Source organism: Castanea sativa, chromosome 8 (assembly GCF_040712315.1).
Source record: "Castanea sativa cultivar Marrone di Chiusa Pesio chromosome 8, ASM4071231v1".
NCBI lineage: Eukaryota > Viridiplantae > Streptophyta > Magnoliopsida > Fagales > Fagaceae > Castanea > Castanea sativa.
The window spans coordinates 36392803-36400074 of NC_134020.1; positions in this window are offsets into that span (position 1 = coordinate 36392803).

Here is a 7272-nt window from a genome sequence, read left to right on the forward strand (position 1 = left end):
TATAATGACTTGGGCATCACAAATAGATACTCCACCCCAGCTTATCCTCAGGGAAATGGGCAGGCTGAGGCAGTTAACAAAGTTATAGTCAGTGGACTTAAGAAGAGGCTAGATGATACGAAGGGTAGATGGGTAGAAGAGTTGTCACACGTTTTGTGGACATATCGGACTACGCCACGGAGATCCACTAGAGAAACCCCCTTCTCCATGACCTATGGGGCAAAGGCGGTGATACCTTTAGAATCTGATTTCCCCACGTTAGGGACTAGTTCTTTTAGCCTGGGATATAACGATGGCCTCCTTGAAAAAAACTTGGATTTGGTTGAGGAGCGGCGAGAGGCCGCCATGGTCCAAATGGCTTATTATCAGCAAAAACTTAAAAGAGGATATGATACTCATGTGAAGCTAAGGCCACTAGCGCCTGGGGATTTGGTGTTGAGGAAAGTCGTGGGTACTGCCAAAAATCTAGCTTGGGGAAAGCTAGCACCAAATTGGGAAGGACCATATCAGATCATCTCCGTAGCGGGCATAGGGTCATATCGATTAGCTGATCTAGATGAAAAAATTGTACAACGCCCCTGGAATGTAAACAACCTACGAATGTATTATTATTAACAAAAAGTACTTTTGTCGTTCGTTGTTCAGATTGTCGTTATGCAGTTTGGCTTATTTATTGTTGCTCATAAATATCAAACAGAAATTTGGTCATACATGGTCCTCGGACCACATGCCTTGTGAAAATTGATATCTTATTGTTTGTTAAATAGAACCTTAGTTATGTCGGGTCCTCAGACCTTCTACTTTGGGGAAATTAATATTCCAAGTTACTGTTTCTAAATATCAAACATAAACTTGGTCATGCATGGTCCTCAGACCACATGCTTTGTGGAAATTGATATATTATTGTTTGTTAAACAGAACCTTAGTTATGTCGGGTCCTCAGACCTTCTACTTTGGGAAAATTAACATTCCAAGTTACTGTTTCTAAGTATCAAACAGAAACTTGGTCATCCATGATCCTCAGACCACATGTTTTGTGGAAATTGATATCTTATTGTTTGTTAAACAGAACCTTAGTTATGTTAGGTCCTCAGACCTTTTACTTTGGGGAAATTAACATTCCAAGTTACTGTTTCTAAGTATCAAACATAAACTTGGTCATGCATGGTCCGAGGACCACATCCCTTGTGGAAATTGATATCTTATTGTTTGTTAAACAGAACCTTAGTTATGTCGGGTCTTCAGATCTTCTACTTTGGGGAAATCAACATTTCAAGTTACTTCTAAGTATCAAACAGAAACTTGGTCATGCATGGTTTTCGGACCACATGCCTTGTGAAAATTGATATCTTATTGTTTGTTAAACCGAACCTTAGTTATGTCGGGTCCTCAGACCTTCTACTTTGGGGAAATTAACATTTCAAGTTACTTCTAAGTATCAAACAGAAACTTGGTCATGCATGGTTCTCAAACCATATGCCTTGTAGAAATTGATATCTTATTGTTTGTTAAACAGAACCTTAGTTATGTCAGGTCCTCAAACCTTCTACTTTGGAGAAATTAACATTTCAAGTTACTACTTCTAAATATCAAACAGAAACTTGGTCATGCATGGTCCTTAAACCACATGCCTTGTGGAAATTGATATCTTATTGTTTGTTAAACAAAACCTTAGTTATGTCGGACTCTTAGACCTTCTACTTTGGGAAAATTAACGTTTCAAGTTACTACTTCTAAGTATCAAACAGTAACTTGGTCATGCACGGTCCTCGGACCACATGCCTTGTGAAAATTGATATCTTATTGTTTGTTAAATAGAACCTTAGTTATGTCGAGCCCTCAGACCTTCTACTTTGGGAAAATTAACGTTTCAAGTTACTACTTCTAACTATCAAACAGAAACTTGGACGTGCATAGTCTTCGGACCACATGCCTTGTAGAAATTGACATCCTACTTTTTGTTAAAAAGAAGTTTAGTTATGTCGGGTTCTCAAACCCTCTACTTTGGAAATATTAGCAGAAACCATACCACGTTAGTGTTGAAGTGTTGATGAGCCACTTGGATTGCTTCATGCCCCAAATTAAATTCTTAATTAAATTTTTGATTGTGTATTGCTGTATCACATATATTATGCTCTTGAGGCACGATTGACAAGTATACGCTAAGTATGTGTACTTTTCTTTAAAGTTACAGCAAATTGAAATATTGGAAGTGGAGTTAGTTATTCCATTCATTCATCTTTGCGCTGATGAGTATTTTTATACTAAAGATTGGAAGTTAAATGAAAATCAAACTAGTCAAGGTTTCTCATTAAATTCTGTTAATATACATTCAAAGCAAAAACCATAAAATTTGTTACATAACAAAAAGGGAGGAAGTCCTAGCTAGCCTAAGCCCTAAGCCTTAGGAGGAGGGTCCTGCTCGGAAGTGCTGGCAGCCTTTGTTCGTTTTAGCTCTATTTCGAATGAGGTCTAGGCTTGTTTCCCTTTATCTGTAGCCACCAGTGGAGGGACGTTGGCCTCGGCATTTTGGCACGTAGTCTTCTCGGCGCCATCGCCATGTTCCTTCTCTTTGTTGGAACCCTTGGGTTCTTTAAGAGATGGAATGGGCTTTGGAATCATGGGTGGAAGCGTGGAAGATGCTGTCTCAAGGGCAGGTGTGACAAGAGGAAATTTTTCGATCACCTGGATGTCTTGGGGGAGCCAGATGTTTTCGGGCTTCCTTAACTCGGAGGTTGTGGGAATCCCTGCCACATTTAAGGCTTTCTCCCACACTTGTTGACAATATTCCCGGCACAGCTCGGCGAACTCCTCAGTTAGTTGGTTTTCTATCGCCTCTACCCCTTCTTTGTAAGCGACCTTCTTCGCGGCCTCTATGGAGTCCTTGAAGGTACGAGTCTCATCCCTCATCCTAGCAAGCTCCTTCTTTAGGTCGAAGTTTTCTTGTTGAGTTTTGGATAAGTCTTCGTCCTTCTGACGAAGAAGCTTGCGTTGCCCCTCCACCTAGGTCCTTATTGTCTTCAGGCTAGCCTTGGTACCGTCCCTTTCCCTTTTTAGCTCTGCCAACTGTGTGGTTAGCTTCTCGTTCTGCGCAAGAGCTTGGCCTAGGGACTCTCGGTCTCCTGCCTAAGCTCCAGTTCAACTGCAGCTTTCTTCCGAGAATCTTCCACCCACTTCTCGACAGCAAAGACTTCTTGAATGGCCTGTGTTGAAATATCAAAATAAATGCATTATTAGTAGCTCGAATCTAAAGTACATAAGAATGTTTCTTTTGTTAAGGTGTAATGAAAGTAATAAAGTGAGGATAAGACATAGATACTCACCAAAGTCAAGTCCCTTTTTAGCAAAAGGAACAGATGTGGCTGGTTCATCTTGTCCAGGGCGTCCATGTCCTTGGGTAGAAGAAGAGGACGTTCCAGGGCATCGGCCAAGTGGTGAGCGTGACCTTGTTGGAACGTCCTAATACTAGATTGGTAGGAGATTGGTGCCCCGTACAGTTTCAGCTCGGGAGACCAGTTAGCCGGTGTACGGCGTACCTTGGCAAGGTCCTTGTTCTCCCCGCTTTCCACTAAAGAGGCATGTCCCTTGCCTTTGCTAGGTTTCTGTTGTTGTTGTTGTTGTTGTTGTTGTTGTTGTTGTTGTTGTTGTTGTTGTTGTTGTTTCAGCTTCTTCTACCTTTCCGCATCTGCCTCCTTGGCCTTATTCTTCCTCTTCTTCTTAGGCTCCGGAACGAGAGGCTTAGGATCAGAGGGAGGAGGGGGTGGTGGCAAGGACGGAGGGACCTGCGACCCACCTGTTCCTTTTTGAGAGACTTTTGAGCCCCTCTTATTCATCAGCTTCCGAAGACTGTCCATATCTTCTTCTTCGGAGCTGGAATCAGGCTGTGCAATTACTAGACCTTGTATGCTTGAAGTTTCAGTGGGCGCGTGTTCTTCGTTCGAGAGGATGACGAGTGGATCCTCTTGAGGTCTTTCAACTTCCTCGAGTCGAAATTGGTTGATCTCCTCGTCTAACGATTGTTGCGAGGACCCTAGCTCTTCTTGGACGGCAGTTGTCTGGGAATGTGTCGAAAGAGGAATCACTATGATCGGACGAGAATATAGTATGATGGAGGGATCGTCTGGGAGTTCGCGGTTAGAAAGGAAGCCTGGTTGTGCCACGTCTATCCTTCCGCGTTGTTTGTCTCCCGCAATGATCGCGTTGTCAATTTCTTGAAAGTCCACTGATAAAGGATCGTATCCTAGTATCAAGTGGGTAGCTCTCACTTATAGGTCTTCACTGACAAAGACTTCAGAGTGAAGGACGTAATTTAAGTCTGCGACGTTGCAAAAGCTTAGACGCGGATGTACGTGTTGTTTATCTATGAAAGGAAACGTCCGAGAAGACGAGCATGGTTGGATTAGTGATAAATATCAAGGAAAAAACAATAATGCGCAATATAATTCAAAAACATCAAAAGTAATGGGATTGAGTCATGGGTTAGGAAATCTAACTCCTATGGAGTCACACCTGGCTCTCCCATTCAACTGGGCAGTGAGGACCGTCAAACCAATTTCCCGAGGCGATGGGATAGTTGTCTTTCATGCCTTTGTTGGATTTGGGAAGACAGGATATCAGTCTAACGATGCTAGACCTGGATTTAATGTAGTATCCTACATTTTTGAGTTTATGGCACTCGTACATATAGGCAACATCGTGCCATGTGAGGTTCAAACCCATTTGCTCGTTTAGAGCATCGACACAACCAAGGACCCTAAATACGTTTGGTGTAAACTAATTTGGGCATAACCTATGGTTACGTAGGTATTCGCTGGTTATGTTTTTCATGGGGAGGGTCATCCCACCTTCTATGAAGGTGATCATGGGAATGATAACTTCTCCCTCTTTCCTAGCGTCACCTATGACTTCTACTGGGCAATATTTCAAGCCTACGTCGTGAGGAATCTGGTATTTGGCCCTAAAACCCTCCATACTGGTGTCGGTATCAACCAGACACTTAAATCTACCCATTTGGTAGGAATGAAACAAAGGTTTAAAGAAGGAAAGGGATCTAGATGATGGCCGAGGACAGAAGCCGAGAAGGAATAAGAAAGAAAAGTGAGAACTTACGAGAGTTGATTAAGCGATTCTTCACGAACTTCTGGAGAGAAAAGATAATGATTGGCACTTAGATGTGATTGATTTCTGAAAGAATGAATGAAGATACGGGTTCCCAGGCGTTTTGACGTGCGGGGGGCGGCCTCAAAATTAAAATTCTCCCGCTCAATTTTTTAGAGCAAATTTGGACCGTTGGATGCGTATCTCATCGTTGAACGTGGGGAATAGGATGTAACTTGCGGTCATAAATGCGTGTGTTTCGGGTTTTGAAGCGTCAGAGACGGTTTAAGGGAACGAAAAGACCCCTACACGTGCGGCAGTTTGCGAGGTATGTGGAGGGTGTGCTGTTTGGATCAAAACTCTATTTCTTTCCTCATATGGGAGGGAAAAATAAAGTTTTTAGGGGCTATTGTGAGGGGTAAAAGTGCTTGAATAAACGTTTGGGTTTTGGGCCTGATTGGTTGGTACAAGTCTGTTTGATCAAAGTCTCTAGGCCCACAGGTCAGTTCGCACTATAGTGGTCTGAGGAGTTGTCCGATGAGGAGTATCTCCTCGGACAAGCCCAGCAAAGGCCCTAGGACTTGCTAGATTTCCTAAAGGCAGAATTCTGGAAGAACTAGTGGGTAAAAGTGTGGTTTAAGCACCCTTTAGAAGCAGGAACGTGTGAGAAGTATTTGAGGAAAAAGCTGCTACCACCACATTAAAGACCCTGCATCTACCTCCCTGGCCGCATTGATGGAGAAATGACCTCTGGACAGTAAAATTCAGCCTTCCTACTATTATTTGAAGAATTTAAGAAGGTGATGGATGTGATAAGTATCTGAGAGGAGGATTTGTGTGACACGTGGATGAAACAGGGAAGAAGAAGAAGTATATAAGAAGACGAGAAAGGAAAGAAGAGGGGGATCTTTTTCTTGGTTAAAAAACTAAACCTTGTACTCTTTGGCCTAGAAAGAGAAATACTATACAAATTGTCCTCGGCTTACATCCAAGGAGGGTTCTTTGTCATATTTATTTATCACTTGCATAGATTGTGACACTCTAACCTGTTGATTAATTTCCAACATCCCAAACCTAGGTTTCAAACCCATACTCTACAAATTTATTGTATAAGGCCCTTTGAGCCTGAGCCCATTACTCGTTTTTGGGTCCGGGTACAAATTGTGCACTTACAACTAGTGAAACCTTTATTTTGGTAGGTTACTAGGTCATGGTTTTGAAATTTAAATGTAGTGTGAAAGTGAAGAAAAGATATTTGGAAAGAGGTTGTAGATATCAATAGCTTGGAGAGAGGTTTGTTGTTGTTGAATAGTACTACGTACTAGTTTTCAAATTCACGAGGTAGTGGAAACCGAAGCCGAAGAGGAAACAATATCGTATACAGTTGAGGATATGGTAGAGAATTTCGTGAAGTATCAGAAGACATATGTGACAAGGTGGAGGTCCGATGCTAAGAGGAGGAGGGTGAGATTTTGTCATGTTTGTGGCTTTAGAATTTAAGAGAGTTATATTGTGTGTGGTAAGACGTATTCAATTTTTACTAAAATGATAATGTGGAGTTTTATTATTAAAGGGTGCAAACCCTTGGTTTTACACCAAGACCAGATAGAATTTAGTCTCATTCAAAAAAGATAATTTTGATCGCTCTCTCCATATTAAATGTTATAATTATAAATTTGACAATATGTGCTAGTGTTATATAATTAAAAAATATTTAGTGTACTATCCACCAAATAAAATAATAGCCATGAAATAGATTTTAAAAGTATATATCTTATTTTAAATACCATTGCAAAGAAATCAAATCTTAAGTATCAAATGAATTTGAAGAGAAAAAAGGTATAAAATAGAGTATCTTTATTTCACTTGAAATAGAGAGGATTATTATCCGTTCACGATATAGTTAAGGTTAATTTTTAATGACGAGGTTGTATATGGCAAATCTTGATTGTAAAATAAAAGAAAGACAAATGGATTGAATGGTTTTACTTATGGATAATATTTTATTTTATAGTGATGATTCGTTCTATTTATGAGTACTGTGGGGACCCGAGGACCGAAGATTGGAAGCACCGTTGTAGCCTTCAGTTGTTCCTCACGAAGAAACATCTATTCGAGGAGTGAGGTTGCCCGAAGAGAGAATGAGAAGTGACAGAGCGTCCTTGGGGAGTATAA